The sequence below is a fragment of the Phyllobates terribilis genome, unplaced genomic scaffold (genome assembly GCF_046119375.1).
Source record: "Phyllobates terribilis strain yellow unplaced genomic scaffold, ASM4611937v1 Scaffold_5__5_contigs__length_657084704, whole genome shotgun sequence".
NCBI lineage: Eukaryota > Metazoa > Chordata > Amphibia > Anura > Dendrobatidae > Phyllobates > Phyllobates terribilis.
The window spans coordinates 653,636,030-653,655,853 of NW_027362765.1; the positions used below are offsets into that span (position 1 = coordinate 653,636,030).

General features: G+C 42.6%; 10 non-coding genes across 10 annotated transcripts; all 10 read right to left on the reverse strand.

Annotated features, from left to right (window-relative positions):
- Positions 1 to 981: 981 nt before the first annotated feature.
- On the reverse strand, positions 982 to 1,172 carry LOC141149874 (U2 spliceosomal RNA). The gene has a single exon (XR_012246155.1). It is a non-coding gene; the product is annotated as a U2 spliceosomal RNA (small nuclear RNA).
- A 1,115-nt stretch (positions 1,173 to 2,287) lies between these two features.
- LOC141275191 (U2 spliceosomal RNA) lies at positions 2,288 to 2,478 on the reverse strand. The gene has a single exon (XR_012323441.1). It is a non-coding gene; the product is annotated as a U2 spliceosomal RNA (small nuclear RNA).
- Positions 2,479 to 3,593: 1,115 nt separating this feature from the next.
- On the reverse strand, positions 3,594 to 3,784 carry LOC141275192 (U2 spliceosomal RNA). Its single transcript, XR_012323442.1, has one exon. It is a non-coding gene; the product is annotated as a U2 spliceosomal RNA (small nuclear RNA).
- A 1,115-nt stretch (positions 3,785 to 4,899) lies between these two features.
- On the reverse strand, positions 4,900 to 5,090 carry LOC141275193 (U2 spliceosomal RNA). The gene has a single exon (XR_012323443.1). It is a non-coding gene; the product is annotated as a U2 spliceosomal RNA (small nuclear RNA).
- Positions 5,091 to 6,205: 1,115 nt separating this feature from the next.
- Positions 6,206 to 6,396, reverse strand: LOC141275195 (U2 spliceosomal RNA). Its single transcript, XR_012323445.1, has one exon. It is a non-coding gene; the product is annotated as a U2 spliceosomal RNA (small nuclear RNA).
- A 1,112-nt stretch (positions 6,397 to 7,508) lies between these two features.
- On the reverse strand, positions 7,509 to 7,699 carry LOC141275196 (U2 spliceosomal RNA). The gene has a single exon (XR_012323446.1). It is a non-coding gene; the product is annotated as a U2 spliceosomal RNA (small nuclear RNA).
- Positions 7,700 to 8,814: 1,115 nt separating this feature from the next.
- Positions 8,815 to 9,005, reverse strand: LOC141275197 (U2 spliceosomal RNA). Its single transcript, XR_012323447.1, has one exon. It is a non-coding gene; the product is annotated as a U2 spliceosomal RNA (small nuclear RNA).
- A 1,115-nt stretch (positions 9,006 to 10,120) lies between these two features.
- LOC141149820 (U2 spliceosomal RNA) lies at positions 10,121 to 10,311 on the reverse strand. Its single transcript, XR_012246104.1, has one exon. It is a non-coding gene; the product is annotated as a U2 spliceosomal RNA (small nuclear RNA).
- A 1,115-nt stretch (positions 10,312 to 11,426) lies between these two features.
- Positions 11,427 to 11,613, reverse strand: LOC141150386 (U2 spliceosomal RNA). Its single transcript, XR_012246602.1, has one exon. It is a non-coding gene; the product is annotated as a U2 spliceosomal RNA (small nuclear RNA).
- A 2,853-nt stretch (positions 11,614 to 14,466) lies between these two features.
- Positions 14,467 to 14,651, reverse strand: LOC141150562 (U2 spliceosomal RNA). The gene has a single exon (XR_012246729.1). It is a non-coding gene; the product is annotated as a U2 spliceosomal RNA (small nuclear RNA).
- Positions 14,652 to 19,824: the final 5,173 nt, after the last annotated feature.

Below are 19,824 nucleotides of genomic sequence, written 5' to 3' on the forward strand. Positions count from 1 at the left end.
TGCTGCTGCAATCCACGCGTTTTAGATCTGCATAACTCCACCTCTTTAAACACAGCACCTTCAACCCCTGCTGTTCCCACCCGCCTCAACACCGTTGGAAGGGAGGAGAACCAATTAAGGCGGGGGGTGGGGTGGAACGAGCAGCTGTCTATCTACCCTTAGCAGGAGGGCTCCTGATTACATACCTCTCCTGCTGCTGCTGCTGCTGGCTGTCCAGCAGCAGACTGAAGGTGGCTGCTGCTGTGCACAGGTATATAAAGGCTCAGAGCCTATTATGACACGCGCAGCCAGCGTTCCATTGCCACATTCCATCTACTGCAGGCAGGATACCTGGCTGGCTGAATGTCGCTGAGAAGCTCACAGAGACCGCCATAAGCAACAGTTTAACAGAATGCCACAGACTAATCAACCAAACTTTTTGGGTTGGGTTCTCTTTTATAGTCTGCAGGCATTAAATGAAAGAAGTCAGTGTTCCAGCAGAAGGAGACAACGTTTCAGAAAAGGCATTGTAGCAAACCAAAAAAGAAATTTTAAGCACAGCAGAGTAACCAGCGCACATACCTGTTAGCTCAGGTGAGTTTAAAAGGCTGCTGTTGATAACAAGGGCATTTGCTAAATAGATGGTGTGTGTGCAACAATATACTGAAAGGTCAATTATATTGTGCAGCTTATCTCACCACCTGTAGTTATTTAGGTGAAAGCTCCAAAATGCTTGCCTAATATGTCTGTTTATCCAAAAGGAAGTAAAAAGGGAGAGCTAGAAAGATAGCATTGCATCACATTACATGGCAATGCAATGCACAGTTGCTGAAGTTGAACCAAAATGAGCTTGTAATCTGGCTTCTGCAACTTTGAACATGAAAAATCCAATGAGGAGAAGAAAAGCAAAGCCAAAGAGTCCATCCCAAAATCCGACAAACAAGCAAAATGAACAAAAAACATTGAATTCAATTCTTTCTGATTTTAGAAACTGCATTAAAGAAGGGGTGCACCGGTCCTGGAGATACTGCAATACCAGGTCAATGCGTGGAGTGGACAGAGCAAGCTCTTTTTCCATCTCCCTGTTCTAAAAATCCATTTAATATATGGTCCCCAGATAGGGGACGTATCAGATATTAAACTGATAAGAACAGATACTACACTTGATCTTAACCAAAAGGCCGAGAAGCGATAACCAGAATTGGTTTCAAACTACGGAGCCACCCAAGGATCCTGAAAAGTCCATTTGTGGAGATGAGCTCCTGGACTCCCGTTAAGAAGACATGTTGTCAACCTCTAGATCCCTTACATGCCTGCACTTTTCGGCTTGCTGCTGCTGCAATCCACGCGTTTTAGATCTGCATAACTCCACCTCTTTAAACACAGCACCTTCACCCCCTGCTGTTCCCACCCGCCTCAACACCGTTGGAAGGGAGGAGAACCAATTAAGGCGGGGGGTGGGGTGGAACGAGCAGCTGTCTACCCTTAGCAGGAGGGCTCCTGATTACATACCTCTCCTGCTGCTGCTGCTGCTGGCTGTCCAGCAGCAGACTGAAGGTGGCTGCTGCTGTGCACAGGTATATAAAGGCTCAGAGCCTATTATGACACGCGCAGCCAGCGTTCCATTGCCACATTCCATCTACTGCAGGCAGGATACCTGGCTGGCTGAATGTCGCTGAGAAGCTCACAGAGACCGCCATAAGCAACAGTTTAACAGAATGCCACAGACTAATCAACCAAACTTTTTGGGTTGGGTTCTCTTTTATAGTCTGCAGGCATTAAATGAAAGAAGTCAGTGTTCCAGCAGAAGGAGACAACGTTTCAGAAAAGGCATTGTAGCAAACCAAAAAAGAAATTTTAAGCGCAGCAGAGTAACCAGCGCACATACCTGTTAGCTCAGGTGAGTTTAAAAGGCTGCTGTTGATAACAAGGGCATTTGCTAAATAGATGGTGTGTGTGCAACAATATACTGAAAGGTCAATTATATTGTGCAGCTTATCTCACCACCTGTAGTTATTTAGGTGAAAGCTCCAAAATGCTTGCCTAATATGTCTGTTTATCCAAAAGGAAGTAAAAAGGGAGAGCTAGAAAGATAGCATTGCATCACATTACATGGCAATGCAATGAACAGTTGCTGAAGTTGAACCAAAATGAGCTTGTAATCTGGCTTCTGCAACTTTGAACATGAAAAATCCAATGAGGAGAAGAAAAGCAAAGCCAAAGAGTCCATCCCAAAATCCGACAAACAAGCAAAATGAACAAAAAACATTGAATTCAATTCTTTCTGATTTTAGAAACTGCATTAAAGAAGGGGTGCACCGGTCCTGGAGATACTGCAATACCAGGTCAATGCGTGGAGTGGACAGAGCAAGCTCTTTTTCCATCTCCCTGTTCTAAAAATCCATTTAATATATGGTCCCCAGATAGGGGACGTATCAGATATTAAACTGATAAGAACAGATACTACACTTGATCTTAGCCAAAAGGCCGAGAAGCGATAACCAGAATTGGTTTCAAACTACGGAGCCACCCAAGGATCCTGAAAAGTCCATTTGTGGAGATGAGCTCCTGGACTCCCGTTAAGAAGACATGTTGTCAACCTCTAGATCCCTTACATGCCTGCACTTTTCGGCTTGCTGCTGCTGCAATCCACGCGTTTTAGATCTGCATAACTCCACCTCTTTAAACACAGCACCTTCACCCCCTGCTGTTCCCACCCGCCTCAACACCGTTGGAAGGGAGGAGAACCAATTAAGGCGGGGGGTGGGGTGGAACGAGCAGCTGTCTACCCTTAGCAGGAGGGCTCCTGATTACATACCTCTCCTGCTGCTGCTGCTGCTGGCTGTCCAGCAGCAGACTGAAGGTGGCTGCTGCTGTGCACAGGTATATAAAGGCTCAGAGCCTATTATGACACGCGCAGCCAGCGTTCCATTGCCATATTCCATCTACTGCAGGCAGGATACCTGGCTGGCTGAATGTCGCTGAGAAGCTCACAGAGACCGCCATAAGCAACAGTTTAACAGAATGCCACAGACTAATCAACCAAACTTTTTGGGTTGGGTTCTCTTTTATAGTCTGCAGGCATTAAATGAAAGAAGTCAGTGTTCCAGCAGAAGGAGACAACGTTTCAGAAAAGGCATTGTAGCAAACCAAAAAAGAAATTTTAAGCGCAGCAGAGTAACCAGCGCACATACCTGTTAGCTCAGGTGAGTTTAAAAGGCTGCTGTTGATAACAAGGGCATTTGCTAAATAGATGGTGTGTGTGCAACAATATACTGAAAGGTCAATTATATTGTGCAGCTTATCTCACCACCTGTAGTTATTTAGGTGAAAGCTCCAAAATGCTTGCCTAATATGTCTGTTTATCCAAAAGGAAGTAAAAAGGGAGAGCTAGAAAGATAGCATTGCATCACATTACATGGCAATGCAATGCACAGTTGCTGAAGTTGAACCAAAATGAGCTTGTAATCTGGTTTCTGCAACTTTGAACATGAAAAATCCAATGAGGAGAAGAAAAGCAAAGCCAAAGAGTCCATCCCAAAATCCGACAAACAAGCAAAATGAACAAAAAACATTGAATTCAATTCTTTCTGATTTTAGAAACTGCATTAAAGAAGGGGTGCACCGGTCCTGGAGATACTGCAATACCAGGTCAATGCGTGGAGTGGACAGAGCAAGCTCTTTTTCCATCTCCCTGTTCTAAAAATCCATTTAATATATGGTCCCCAGATAGGGGACGTATCAGATATTAAACTGATAAGAACAGATACTACACTTGATCTTAGCCAAAAGGCCGAGAAGCGATAACCAGAATTGGTTTCAAACTACGGAGCCACCCAAGGATCCTGAAAAGTCCATTTGTGGAGATGAGCTCCTGGACTCCCGTTAAGAAGACATGTTGTCAACCTCTAGATCCCTTACATGCCTGCACTTTTCGGCTTTCTGCTGCTGCAATCCACGCGTTTTAGATCTGCATAACTCCACCTCTTTAAACACAGCACCTTCACCCCCTGCTGTTCCCACCCGCCTCAACACCGTTGGAAGGGAGGAGAACCAATTAAGGCGGGGGGTGGGGTGGAACGAGCAGCTGTCTACCCTTAGCAGGAGGGCTCCTGATTACATACCTCTCCTGCTGCTGCTGCTGCTGGCTGTCCAGCAGCAGACTGAAGGTGGCTGCTGCTGTGCACAGGTATATAAAGGCTCAGAGCCTATTATGACACGCGCAGCCAGCGTTCCATTGCCATATTCCATCTACTGCAGGCAGGATACCTGGCTGGCTGAATGTCGCTGAGAAGCTCACAGAGACTGCCATAAGCAACAGTTTAACAGAATGCCACAGACTAATCAACCAAACTTTTTGGGTTGGGTTCTCTTTTATAGTCTGCAGGCATTAAATGAAAGAAGTCAGTGTTCCAGCAGAAGGAGACAACGTTTCAGAAAAGGCATTGTAGCAAACCAAAAAAGAAATTTTAAGCGCAGCAGAGTAACCAGCGCACATACCTGTTAGCTCAGGTGAGTTTAAAAGGCTGCTGTTGATAACAAGGGCATTTGCTAAATAGATGGTGTGTGTGCAACAATATACTGAAAGGTCAATTATATTGTGCAGCTTATCTCACCACCTGTAGTTATTTAGGTGAAAGCTCCAAAATGCTTGCCTAATATGTCTGTTTATCCAAAAGGAAGTAAAAAGGGAGAGCTAGAAAGATAGCATTGCATCACATTACATGGCAATGCAATGCACAGTTGCTGAAGTTGAACCAAAATGAGCTTGTAATCTGGCTTCTGCAACTTTGAACATGAAAAATCCAATGAGGAGAAGAAAAGCAAAGCCAAAGAGTCCATCCCAAAATCCGACAAACAAGCAAAATGAACAAAAAACATTGAATTCAATTCTTTCTGATTTTAGAAACTGCATTAAAGAAGGGGTGCACCGGTCCTGGAGATACTGCAATACCAGGTCAATGCGTGGAGTGGACAGAGCAAGCTCTTTTTCCATCTCCCTGTTCTAAAAATCCATTTAATATATGGTCCCCAGATAGGGGACGTATCAGATATTAAACTGATAAGAACAGATACTACACTTGATCTTAGCCAAAAGGCCGAGAAGCGATAACCAGAATTGGTTTCAAACTACGGAGCCACCCAAGGATCCTGAAAAGTCCATTTGTGGAGATGAGCTCCTGGACTCCCGTTAAGAAGACATGTTGTCAACCTCTAGATCCCTTACATGCCTGCACTTTTCGGCTTTCTGCTGCTGCAATCCACGCGTTTTAGATCTGCATAACTCCACCTCTTTAAACACAGCACCTTCACCCCCTGCTGTTCCCACCCGCCTCAACACCGTTGGAAGGGAGGAGAAGGAATTAAGGCGGGGGGTGGGGTGGAACGAGCAGCTGTCTACCCTTAGCAGGAGGGCTCCTGATTACATACCTCTCCTGCTGCTGCTGCTGCTGGCTGTCCAGCAGCAGACTGAAGGTGGCTGCTGCTGTGCACAGGTATATAAAGGCTCAGAGCCTATTATGACACGCGCAGCCAGCGTTCCATTGCCACATTCCATCTACTGCAGGCAGGATACCTGGCTGGCTGAATGTCGCTGAGAAGCTCACAGAGACCGCCATAAGCAACAGTTTAACAGAATGCCACAGACTAATCAACCAAACTTTTTGGGTTGGGTTCTCTTTTATAGTCTGCAGGCATTAAATGAAAGAAGTCAGTGTTCCAGCAGAAGGAGACAACGTTTCAGAAAAGGCATTGTAGCAAACCAAAAAAGAAATTTTAAGCGCAGCAGAGTAACCAGCGCACATACCTGTTAGCTCAGGTGAGTTTAAAAGGCTGCTGTTGATAACAAGGGCATTTGCTAAATAGATGGTGTGTGTGCAACAATATACTGAAAGGTCAATTATATTGTGCAGCTTATCTCACCACCTGTAGTTATTTAGGTGAAAGCTCCAAAATACTTGCCTAATATGTCTGTTTATCCAAAAGGAAGTAAAAAGGGAGAGCTAGAAAGATAGCATTGCATCACATTACATGGCAATGCAATGAACAGTTGCTGAAGTTGAACCAAAATGAGCTTGTAATCTGGCTTCTGCAACTTTGAACATGAAAAATCCAATGAGGAGAAGAAAAGCAAAGCCAAAGAGTCCATCCCAAAATCCGACAAACAAGCAAAATGAACAAAAAACATTGAATTCAATTCTTTCTGATTTTAGAAACTGCATTAAAGAAGGGGTGCACCGGTCCTGGAGATACTGCAATACCAGGTCAATGCGTGGAGTGGACAGAGCAAGCTCTTTTTCCATCTCCCTGTTCTAAAAATCCATTTAATATATGGTCCCCAGATAGGGGACGTATCAGATATTAAACTGATAAGAACAGATACTACACTTGATCTTAGCCAAAAGGCCGAGAAGCGATAACCAGAATTGGTTTCAAACTACGGAGCCACCCAAGGATCCTGAAAAGTCCATTTGTGGAGATGAGCTCCTGGACTCCCGTTAAGAAGACATGTTGTCAACCTCTAGATCCCTTACATGCCTGCACTTTTCGGCTTGCTGCTGCTGCAATCCACGCGTTTTAGATCTGCATAACTCCACCTCTTTAAACACAGCACCTTCACCCCCTGCTGTTCCCACCCGCCTCAACACCGTTGGAAGGGAGGAGAACCAATTAAGGCGGGGGGTGGGGTGGAACGAGCAGCTGTCTACCCTTAGCAGGAGGGCTCCTGATTACATACCTCTCCTGCTGCTGCTGCTGCTGGCTGTCCAGCAGCAGACTGAAGGTGGCTGCTGCTGTGCACAGGTATATAAAGGCTCAGAGCCTATTATGACACGCGCAGCCAGCGTTCCATTGCCATATTCCATCTACTGCAGGCAGGATACCTGGCTGGCTGAATGTCGCTGAGAAGCTCACAGAGACCGCCATAAGCAACAGTTTAACAGAATGCCACAGACTAATCAACCAAACTTTTTGGGTTGGGTTCTCTTTTATAGTCTGCAGGCATTAAATGAAAGAAGTCAGTGTTCCAGCAGAAGGAGACGTTTCAGAAAAGGCATTGTAGCAAACCAAAAAAGAAATTTTAAGCGCAGCAGAGTAACCAGCGCACATACCTGTTAGCTCAGGTGAGTTTAAAAGGCTGCTGTTGATAACAAGGGCATTTGCTAAATAGATGGTGTGTGTGCAACAATATACTGAAAGGTCAATTATATTGTGCAGCTTATCTCACCACCTGTAGTTATTTAGGTGAAAGCTCCAAAATGCTTGCCTAATATGTCTGTTTATCCAAAAGGAAGTAAAAAGGGAGAGCTAGAAAGATAGCATTGCATCACATTACATGGCAATGCAATGCACAGTTGCTGAAGTTGAACCAAAATGAGCTTGTAATCTGGCTTCTGCAACTTTGAACATGAAAAATCCAATGAGGAGAAGAAAAGCAAAGCCAAAGAGTCCATCCCAAAATCCGACAAACAAGCAAAATGAACAAAAAACATTGAATTCAATTCTTTCTGATTTTAGAAACTGCATTAAAGAAGGGGTGCACCGGTCCTGGAGATACTGCAATACCAGGTCAATGCGTGGAGTGGACAGAGCAAGCTCTTTTTCCATCTCCCTGTTCTAAAAATCCATTTAATATATGGTCCCCAGATAGGGGACGTATCAGATATTAAACTGATAAGAACAGATACTACACTTGATCTTAGCCAAAAGGCCGAGAAGCGATAACCAGAATTGGTTTCAAACTACGGAGCCACCCAAGGATCCTGAATAGTCCATTTGTGGAGATGAGCTCCTGGACTCCCGTTAAGAAGACATGTTGTCAACCTCTAGATCCCTTACATGCCTGCACTTTTCGGCTTGCTGCTGCTGCAATCCACGCGTTTTAGATCTGCATAACTCCACCTCTTTAAACACAGCACCTTCACCCCCTGCTGTTCCCACCCGCCTCAACACCGTTGGAAGGGAGGAGAACCAATTAAGGCGGGGGGTGGGGTGGAACGAGCAGCTGTCTACCCTTAGCAGGAGGGCTCCTGATTACATACCTCTCCTGCTGCTGCTGCTGCTGGCTGTCCAGCAGCAGACTGAAGGTGGCTGCTGCTGTGCACAGGTATATAAAGGCTCAGAGCCTATTATGACACGCGCAGCCAGCGTTCCATTGCCACATTCCATCTACTGCAGGCAGGATACCTGGCTGGCTGAATGTCGCTGAGAAGCTCACAGAGACCGCCATAAGCAACAGTTTAACAGAATGCCACAGACTAATCAACCAAACTTTTTGGGTTGGGTTCTCTTTTATAGTCTGCAGGCATTAAATGAAAGAAGTCAGTGTTCCAGCAGAAGGAGACAACGTTTCAGAAAAGGCATTGTAGCAAACCAAAAAAGAAATTTTAAGCGCAGCAGAGTAACCAGCGCACATACCTGTTAGCTCAGGTGAGTTTAAAAGGCTGCTGTTGATAACAAGGGCATTTGCTAAATAGATGGTGTGTGTGCAACAATATACTGAAAGGTCAATTATATTGTGCAGCTTATCTCACCACCTGTAGTTATTTAGGTGAAAGCTCCAAAATGCTTGCCTAATATGTCTGTTTATCCAAAAGGAAGTAAAAAGGGAGAGCTAGAAAGATAGCATTGCATCACATTACATGGCAATGCAATGCACAGTTGCTGAAGTTGAACCAAAATGAGCTTGTAATCTGGCTTCTGCAACTTTGAACATGAAAAATCCAATGAGGAGAAGAAAAGCAAAGCCAAAGAGTCCATCCCAAAATCCGACAAACAAGCAAAATGAACAAAAAACATTGAATTCAATTCTTTCTGATTTTAGAAACTGCATTAAAGAAGGGGTGCACCGGTCCTGGAGATACTGCAATACCAGGTCAATGCGTGGAGTGGACAGAGCAAGCTCTTTTTCCATCTCCCTGTTCTAAAAATCCATTTAATATATGGTCCCCAGATAGGGGACGTATCAGATATTAAACTGATAAGAACAGATACTACACTTGATCTTAGCCAAAAGGCCGAGAAGCGATAACCAGAATTGGTTTCAAACTACGGAGCCACCCAAGGATCCTGAAAAGTCCATTTGTGGAGATGAGCTCCTGGACTCCCGTTAAGAAGACATGTTGTCAAGCTCTAGATCCCTTACATGCCTGCACTTTTCGGCTTGCTGCTGCTGCAATCCACGCGTTTTAGATCTGCATAACTCCACCTCTTTAAACACAGCACCTTCACCCCCTGCTGTTCCCACCCGCCTCAACACCGTTGGAAGGGAGGAGAACCAATTAAGGCGGGGGGTGGGGTGGAACGAGCAGCTGTCTACCCTTAGCAGGAGGGCTCCTGATTACATACCTCTCCTGCTGCTGCTGCTGCTGGCTGTCCAGCAGCAGACTGAAGGTGGCTGCTGCTGTGCACAGGTATATAAAGGCTCAGAGCCTATTATGACACGCGCAGCCAGCGTTCCATTGCCACATTCCATCTACTGCAGGCAGGATACCTGGCTGGCTGAATGTCGCTGAGAAGCTCACAGAGACCGCCATAAGCAACAGTTTAACAGAATGCCACAGACTAATCAACCAAACTTTTTGGGTTGGGTTCTCTTTTATAGTCTGCAGGCATTAAATGAAAGAAGTCAGTGTTCCAGCAGAAGGAGACAACGTTTCAGAAAAGGCATTGTAGCAAACCAAAAAAGAAATTTTAAGCGCAGCAGAGTAACCAGCGCACATACCTGTTAGCTCAGGTGAGTTTAAAAGGCTGCTGTTGATAACAAGGGCATTTGCTAAATAGATGGTGTGTGTGCAACAATATACTGAAAGGTCAATTATATTGTGCAGCTTATCTCACCACCTGTAGTTATTTAGGTGAAAGCTCCAAAATGCTTGCCTAATATGTCTGTTTATCCAAAAGGAAGTAAAAAGGGAGAGCTAGAAAGATAGCATTGCATCACATTACATGGCAATGCAATGCACAGTTGCTGAAGTTGAACCAAAATGAGCTTGTAATCTGGCTTCTGCAACTTTGAACATGAAAAATCCAATGAGGAGAAGAAAAGCAAAGCCAAAGAGTCCATCCCAAAATCCGACAAACAAGCAAAATGAACAAAAAACATTGAATTCAATTCTTTCTGATTTTAGAAACTGCATTAAAGAAGGGGTGCATCGGTCCTGGAGATACTGCAATACCAGGTAAATGCGTGGAGTGGACAGAGCAAGCTCTTTTTCCATCTCCCTGTTCTAAAAATCCATTTAATATATGGTCCCCAGATAGGGGACGTATCAGATATTAAACTGATAAGAACAGATACTACACTTGATCTTAGCCAAAAGGCCGAGAAGCGATAACCAGAATTGGTTTCAAACTACGGAGCCACCCAAGGATCCTGAAAAGTCCATTTGTGGAGATGAGCTCCTGGACTCCCGTTAAGAAGACATGTTGTCAAGCTCTAGATCCCTTACATGCCTGCACTTTTCGGCTTGCTGCTGCTGCAATCCACGCGTTTTAGATCTGCATAACTCCACCTCTTTAAACACAGCACCTTCACCCCCTGCTGTTCCCACCCGCCTCAACACCGTTGGAAGGGAGGAGAACCAATTAAGGCGGGGGGTGGGGTGGAACGAGCAGCTGTCTACCCTTAGCAGGAGGGCTCCTGATTACATACCTCTCCTGCTGCTGCTGCTGCTGGCTGTCCAGCAGCAGACTGAAGGTGGCTGCTGCTGTGCACAGGTATATAAAGGCTCAGAGCCTATTATGACACGCGCAGCCAGCGTTCCATTGCCACATTCCATCTACTGCAGGCAGGATACCTGGCTGGCTGAATGTCGCTGAGAAGCTCACAGAGACCGCCATAAGCAACAGTTTAACAGAATGCCACAGACTAATCAACCAAACTTTTTGGGTTGGGTTCTCTTTTATAGTCTGCAGGCATTAAATGAAAGAAGTCAGTGTTCCAGCAGAAGGAGACAACGTTTCAGAAAAGGCATTGTAGCAAACCAAAAAAGAAATTTTAAGCGCAGCAGAGTAACCAGCGCACATACCTGTTAGCTCAGGTGAGTTTAAAAGGCTGCTGTTGATAACAAGGGCATTTGCTAAATAGATGGTGTGTGTGCAACAATATACTGAAAGGTCAATTATATTGTGCAGCTTATCTCACCACCTGTAGTTATTTAGGTGAAAGCTCCAAAATGCTTGCCTAATATGTCTGTTTATCCAAAAGGAAGTAAAAAGGGAGAGCTAGAAAGATAGCATTGCATCACATTACATGGCAATGCAATGCACAGTTGCTGAAGTTGAACCAAAATGAGCTTGTAATCTGGCTTCTGCAACTTTGAACATGAAAAATCCAATGAGGAGAAGAAAAGCAAAGCCAAAGAGTCCATCCCAAAATCCGACAAACAAGCAAAATGAACAAAAAACATTGAATTCAATTCTTTCTGATTTTAGAAACTGCATTAAAGAAGGGGTGCACCGGTCCTGGAGATACTGCAATACCAGGTCAATGCGTGGAGTGGACAGAGCAAGCTCTTTTTCCATCTCCCTGTTCTAAAAATCCATTTAATATATGGTCCCCAGATAGGGGACGTATCAGATATTAAACTGATAAGAACAGATTTTTTTTTTTTTTTTTTTTTTTTTAAAACCTATTCAGGTTAAAATTAAAGTCCACTCCACAGTCCTCTTCTCCCCAAAGGGAGACAAGACGTGGACTCCAACTTAAATCATCATCAGGTTTTGGTACTTTTAATGTCAGAAAAAAAAATTACAAAAATACAACAATACTTACAAAGAAAGAAATGTTTCAGAACCTGAATGGATACCAAAAAAATAAAAATTAAATTATAACTGTATTAACAACAGTAATAACATCAAGTAAAATACTTGTAACCATTATCAAAAGCATGAACCCCAACCCAACTCAGAACCTTAAGGGACAAATCTTCAACCCTTGATGCTGAAAAAACTTGTTTCGATACACCATCTGGTATTCTATATTTCACACAAAAAACATTTTTATCTCTTATTAGTTCTTTCCTAACATTCTCTATAAGATAGTCCAAACGTTTCTCATCATACAACTTACGGTACAACCGGTTAAAATATTCTGCATTCTTTATAAACATAGGTTGTTGAAAAACAACTATATTTTCTTCCATTGCCACCTCCACTTCCTGTTCCTTTCTCTTTTCTTGCTTTTTAACCTTACCACGGCCAGTTCCCTGACTTACACCTCCCATTTCACTCTCTACCCTATCCCCCCAATCTACTCTTGTTTTCTCCATCTCCCTCTGCACTCCTACAGGTTTGCTTTCTTTTCCCTTTACCACCAACACCTTTTCTACACTTTCCTCCTTTCTCTCTACCAAAACCTTTTTAACCACTACCTCCTTCTCTTTATTTCTTTTCCTCTTTGGGCAATTCTTAAAAACATGCGTATCTTCCTGACACAAGTTGCACTTCCTCCGATCTTTACAATCCTTTGACTCATGATCACCTTTTTTGCAAAAACCACATACACCACCCGAACAATTTTCCTTTCCATGCCCGTATTGACGAAAAACTCGACAAAAAGTGGGTATATCACTGAAAAAAATATCACCATTTATATTACCCAACTTAAACCTAGCTGGGGGAAGCAACACAGTCCCCTGCTCATCTTCTTTGAAACGGACCAAAAATTTCCACTTCGAAGTCCAGAAACCAAATTCATTATAAAACTTCCCTTTTGGTGTTACTGACAAACAAAAAAACTCCAAAAATGTAAGAACATCCTCTTCGTCCACCAATGGAGAGTACATTTTAACAATGATCCATTTATCTCTAACGGGGAAGTGTGGCATTACACTTATCCCCTCCATTCTTTTATCCTGGCTTGCAGTCATTTTCCTTAGATATCCTTCAAAAAAAACTTTGTCAACAAAAACTATATCATAAACACCCCTCCTGGGGTAGTCCATTATCGCCAACACTTCTTCTGTCTTCAAACCAAAAAGATCCACAAGAACTTGACTCATCACATACCTAAAATCCTTTTGATCTCGAAAGTTCTCCTGAACAACCAAACGAATAGAATTCTGCACCTTAGCGAATTCAGGCACATGATCTTCCTCTCCTTCATGTGATGCTGCAGACATATTCTTCACAAACAGGTTCTCCTCTTCTCAATAGAAACCTTCAACACCGAAGTGCCAGGTAGATGATCGCCTCCCGTTGCCCGGGGACTAATCCGACTCCCTAATAGCAGCAGGGAGGTGAAGCCCTGCTGAAAAACAGAGCGATCCCCCCAGGCCAAGGAGCCGGGTACCCCGAGCACCTCTCAGCCAAGACCAAGGCAGCAGCCGCTAGATCACTGCACTTGATCTTAGCCAAAAGGCCGAGAAGCGATAACCAGAATTGGTTTCAAACTACGGAGCCACCCAAGGATCCTGAAAAGTCCATTTGTGGAGATGAGCTCCTGGACTCCCGTTAAGAAGACATGTTGTCAACCTCTAGATCCCTTACATGCCTGCACTTTTCGGCTTGCTGCTGCTGCAATCCACGCGTTTTAGATCTGCATAACTCCACCTCTTTAAACACAGCACCTTCACCCCCTGCTGTTCCCACCCGCCTCAACACCGTTGGAAGGGAGGAGAACCAATTAAGGCGGGGGGTGGGGTGGAACGAGCAGCTGTCTACCCTTAGCAGGAGGGCTCCTGATTACATACCTCTCCTGCTGCTGCTGCTGCTGGCTGTCCAGCAGCAGACTGAAGGTGGCTGCTGCTGTGCACAGGTATATAAAGGCTCAGAGCCTATTATGACACGCGCAGCCAGCATTCCATTGCCACATTCCATCTACTGCAGGCAGGATACCTGGCTGGCTGAATGTCGCTGAGAAGCTCACAGAGACCGCCATAAGCAACAGTTTAACAGAATGCCACAGACTAATCAACCAAACTTTTTGGGTTGGGGTCTCTTTTATAGTCTGCAGGCATTAAATGAAAGAAGTCAGTGTTCCAGCAGAAGGAGACAACGTTTCAGAAAAGGCATTGTAGCAAACCAAAAAAGAAATTTTAAGCGCAGCAGAGTAACCAGCGCACATACCTGTTAGCTCAGGTGAGTTTAAAAGGCTGCTGTTGATAACAAGGGCATTTGCTAAATAGATGGTGTGTGTGCAACAATATACTGAAAGGTCAATTATATTGTGCAGCTTATCTCACCACCTGTAGTTATTTAGGTGAAAGCTCCAAAATGCTTGCCTAATATGTCTGTTTATCCAAAAGGAAGTAAAAAGGGAGAGCTAGAAAGATAGCATTGCATCACATTACATGGCAATGCAATGCACAGTTGCTGAAGTTGAACCAAAATGAGCTTGTAATCTGGCTTCTGCAACTTTGAACATGAAAAATCCAATGAGGAGAAGAAAAGCAAAGCCAAAGAGTCCATCCCAAAATCCAACAAACAAGCAAAATGAACAAAAAACATTGAATTCAATTCTTTCTGATTTTAGAAACTGCATTAAAGAAGGGGTGCACCGGTCCTGGAGATACTGCAATACCAGGTCAATGCGTGGAGTGGACAGAGCAAGCTCTTTTTCCATCTCCCTGTTCTAAAAATCCATTTAATATATGGTCCCCAGATAGGGGACGTATCAGATATTAAACTGATAAGACCAGATTTTTTAATTTGGCTATCCCCTGCAGAGGGATAAAACCGTTTATTAAAACTTTAACAAATTACAAGCATAATTAAACAAATACCAAACGTTAAAAGACAAATGAAATTTACAAAACAAAAAAATACAAAGATTTTAAATAATTAGGTTCCATTGGTAAACAAGCCATTTTTTGGAAATATGTACATTCTTCTTTTTGTCAATTAAATAATAAGTATACATTTCACATAAACATAAACTTAAAACATCATTCACTGATAAAACATCTTGTCTAAAAATAGCAATGTTGCGCGCTTTCCAGAGAGATGACTTGGCGCAGTTCACTGTCTTCCAAGCCATTGTGTACTGTTCCATTGTGGGGCATTCCATAAGTCCGTATAGCACAGTTTTATATGTAAAGTCCTTGAGGTCTGCCACCCTTTCCAGTAGGGGGAGCAGTCTTCTCCAGAAATCCTTTGCAAAATTACATGTCCATAATAGATGTTCCACCGTTTCCTCTTCTTGGCATCCGGCTCTTGGGCAGATGGCAGACCTCACAAATCCTCTTCTGTATTGGAATGCCCGGCAAGGAAGACAGCGGTGCATGCAACTCCAAGCCAGATCTCTCTGTTCATTAAAAAGATAAAAAACGTTAATCATTTTCCAGATAGACATAGATTTGTCATCATCATATCTGTCAACATTACATATTTCCTCACTTTTACGTATTTCTTTAATTAGTTTCTTACTATTTCTTAATTCCTCTATTTTCTTAGTCCCTAAATTAAAATCGGACACTATTTTCCTTAAAATCTCATAATGCGTCGACAAATTAAAAGCATGGGGCACAGATATATTAACTTCATACCATCCAAACTTTCTCATAAAAAATCCTGTATTAAAACGCATAAAAAAGGACCAATAGTGATTCTTAAAAAGGGCATTAAAACAGTAAACGAACAGATGGATTAAAAGAAACCTATTAAAATCTGGAAAATCTTTACCACCTTTTACTTTTGATTTCATCACGATTTCTCTTTTCAGCTTTTCCATTTTTGAGTTCCAAAAGAAGGTAAAACAGGTTTTGGTTATCTTTTTTAAAACATTAACAGGCGGGGGGAAAACCATGCTAAGATACAATAAAAGAGGTAAAATCACCATCTTTAAAACCAATACTTTACCCTCCATTGTAAGTCTCCTCATGTTCCACATACATATTTTCGTATTTACTTTCTGTGTAACTGTTTCCCAACTATTATAACCATCATTATTTTCAGTGAATGATATACCTAAAATGGAAATGGATTCGGAGACATTAATTGGTACATCACGTAAAATCATCCCCCCAACACTTAAAATGTTACACTTATTAAAATTGATTTTAAAACCAGAAGCTAGGCAAAAGGATTGCACTTGATGGAGAGTGGCCGTAAGTGATGGTGCATCTGTACACAAGACCGCTACGTCATCCATGTAGCCTACAACCTTGGCCTCCAAACCACCGCTTCCAGGCAGAGGGACACCGCATATCTGTTTATTTTGGCGTATTGCACATAACATTGGTTCCAGTGCACAGATAAACAGTAGGGGGGACAGAGGGCATCCCTGTTTCACCCCTGACCGTAAAAATACCTCTTGTGTCTTAAAACCATTCACTAAAATCTTACTTGTACAATCCTTGTAAAATGCTTTAAGCGATAGTAAAAACCCTTCTGGTATGCCCATTTTCTCTAAAACTTTAAAAAGATAAAAGTGTGAGACACGGTCAAATGCTTTTTCAAAATCAATAGATAAAATCGCCATTTTCCCCTTTCTGTCTTTCACATCCTCAATACAGTCTTTCACTAAATTCAGATTGTCCCATATACTGCGCCCCGGCACCCCACACACTTGATTAGAATGAATAACTTTGCTGATGACTTCTTTTAGACGATTTGCACAAATTTTAGCCATTATTTTATAGTCACAATTTAAAAGTGTTATTGGTCTCCAGTTTTCTAATTTTGATTTATCGCCTTTTTTGTATAGGAGGGAGACTTCACCTTTCTTCCAGGAATTTAATAAAACCTTATTATTAAAAACCTCAGTAAACAAATAAAACAAATCATCTTTTAAAATATCATAAAAACATACATAAAATTCTATTGGGATGCCATCAGGACCAGGGACCTTTCCAGTTTTAAAACTTTTAATAGTTTTTAACACTTCTTGTTCCGTTAAAACTTGGGATAAAAACTCTTGGGATGCGGGATCTAAAACAGCTGTTAGTCCTTGCAGCGAATCATCCATTAATTTATTATCTATATTTTTTCCATTAAAAAGATTAGAAAAAAAAACCTCAACTTTACCCAGCATATTTTTTATATTATTCTCACCATCTATATGGTCAATTATCACTTTTTCTTTTTTATTTTTCCTAAAAAAATATCTGGAACACTTTTCATTTTCTTCTATATGTTGTACTCTAGAACGAAAAATTATCTCTTTTCCTTTTTGTTCTAGCCATTTTGAAATCTCTTCTTTTAAGTTTGAAATATCAACTTGTACATCTATCCCATTGTCTCTGAGCTTAAATAATGTTTGTAGGCGGGTATTTAAAATTCTATATTCTTCATATTTTTCTTTGGCTCTACATATACTCTTTTTAATAAAAAAGTCTTTTATTTTTACTTTCATTCTATCCCACCATACACTCATAGTCTCATTTGTTTTTTTCCCTTTTCTACATTTCCTATAAAACTCAATAAAATCTGATAAAATCTGCGGGTCGGTTAAAAGGGATACGTTCATTTTCCAGCTTTTCTTACCACATTTTTTGTTGTCATTTACTTTTATGGTAAAGGATAAAAGTTTATGGTCTGAAAATATATTAGTTAAAACTTCACATTTGGCAGGTATTGTTTTATCTGAACCAAAAATAAAATCAATCCTAGAGCTACAATTAGCATTGCTCCAAGTGAAACCGGCGTCCTCTGGGCTGTCACTATGACACTCTTTATATATGTCTATCAATTTAGCATCTTTGACTATATCATGTAGCATACCTGAGGTTTTATCGTAGTTCCTGCTTACAGAGCTGGAGCGCCGGTTTTCACCTTTTAAAACACAATTAAAATCCCCTGCTAAGATAAAAGGTTCAGAGTTATTAATAAATAATGGTAAAAGATCAAGCATTTCGGCTCTTTCATTTTTCTCTGTTGATCCATAAAAATTTAAAAACTGCCATCTAATACCATCAATAAAAGCTTTCACTAATAAAATACGACCTGGTAAAATTTCCTGAATAAAATCAATTAAAACGTTCCCTTTAAAAAGTATGGCTACACCCGCTGATCCTGCAGCATTCGATCCGGACCAGACAGATGGCCCACACTTCCACTCATCTTTATATTTTTGATATGACATTTCATGTGGGATATTACATTCTTGCAGAAAAAATACAGATGCAGTAAAACACGTAAAAAAATTAAAAAGAGCAGTTCTTCTCGTGTTAGATTTTATGCCTCTCACGTTGAGGGAAATACCTTTGAGTTCAGCCATCATTAGAAAATGTAGAAATTTTACTTAGGTAACTAAGAGCAACGGATTTACCTGTCCGATGAACCTGATCAGACCACTGGGCTTGCGCCTCCCTCCTCATCTGATAGTATCGTCACGAGAGTCTCCGTGGAGGAGGAAAGATTACCACATTTATATAAACCCGACGCTACACTGGCATAGCTCGGAGGGCTGGCTGGCAGAACCCGCTGGGTCTCCATTGGCTGGCCATGCAGTTCCTCATCAGGTGGGTCCCCGAGGGGTTCCGCCGCCCCTGTTTGACCTGTAGAAGGTCGTCCTATAGGAGGAGGTTGCGCACAAGGCAGAGCCTCTGACTCTTCAGAGGCAGCAAGATCCCGGTCCCCACCTGTAGCAGCGGAGACCGAAACCCCTGAGGGTCCAGCGTCCACGTCCCCTTCAGGAGAAGTGTCCATCTGTTCACCTCCTGCTGCCTCCTCCGAACCACCCTTTTTCTTTTTCTTAGGACCCACCTTTATCCACTCAGAGCCCTCAGCACTAGGAGACCCAGACTGGGCATGGGCTTCTGTGTCGGCCTTTTGCCGGTCCCTTTTGACCTTACCAGTAGTGCCCTTCTGCTCCTTCTCAGCCCTCCTTTTGGACTCCCGCAGGTCCTGCAGCCAGGTTTTGGGATTTGGTATTTTACCTGTCATAGACTCTGGAGACACTTCACTATTTGGTACGCCCTTATTGTCTCCAGAGGCTCCAGGTTGTTGTTCCTCCTCCTGAGGGGTGGTCTGATCTTTTGGTCCTTGGTCGGACGTCTTGGACTTCCCATTTTGCTCATCTTCCCGAAATCTGTGAGGGCAAGAAAAATAAAAGTGACCTGGAGTCTGGCAAAAACTGCATTTCTTTTCCTTAGGGCATTCTTTTGTCTCATGTTCTTCACTAGCACAATTTCTACATGATACATGACAGTTTTCTTTTGAATGACCATAGCGCTTACAATTTCTGCAATATACTGGCATCCCAGAAAAGAAGAAATCCCCATTTGTTTGCCCAATTTTGAAACGGGCAGGGGGGAGCCGTATACCACCTGGTGTATTTGGATCTCTTGTACACTTCACAAGGAATTTCCACTTAGATGTCCATATGTTATATTCGTTTAATATCTTCCCAATACATTTAACACTTTTAAAATAAATTGCTAGAAATGACATTACTTCTGGAGCAGAAACAAAGGGCGAAAATATTTTTACAATAACCAGTCTTACCTCATCCAGGACGTGCTCAACAATTTGTATCCCTTTCAAAACAGGACTATTTTCAACTTTTTTTAACTTTTCTAGTACATCTCTAAAAATACCTTCTCCGGTGAATGTGATGTCATAGTCACCTCTTCTGGGATAATCCTGGATGGAGAGAATTTCATTCCTTTGTACGCCAAGAAGGTTCCTGAGCACGTCCTGGACTACATACCCTAATTTCCTCATATCCGAGCCACCCGCCGTGAAGTGAACTCGGATAGAGTTTTTTAGCCTCGCATAAAGAGGCACGAGGTTAGGGTCAACCTCCATGGAAAAACGCAACAAGGTTGCAAATTGCAGCCGCTTGCAATCTGCGCTCCCAGTGTTCTTGCAGCGAAAAACACCTGGAAGCTGGGGGATCGCAACTCGTTACCCTGGGACTAAGCCCTCTCCCTAATAGCAGCAAGCAGGTTAAGTCCACCAAAG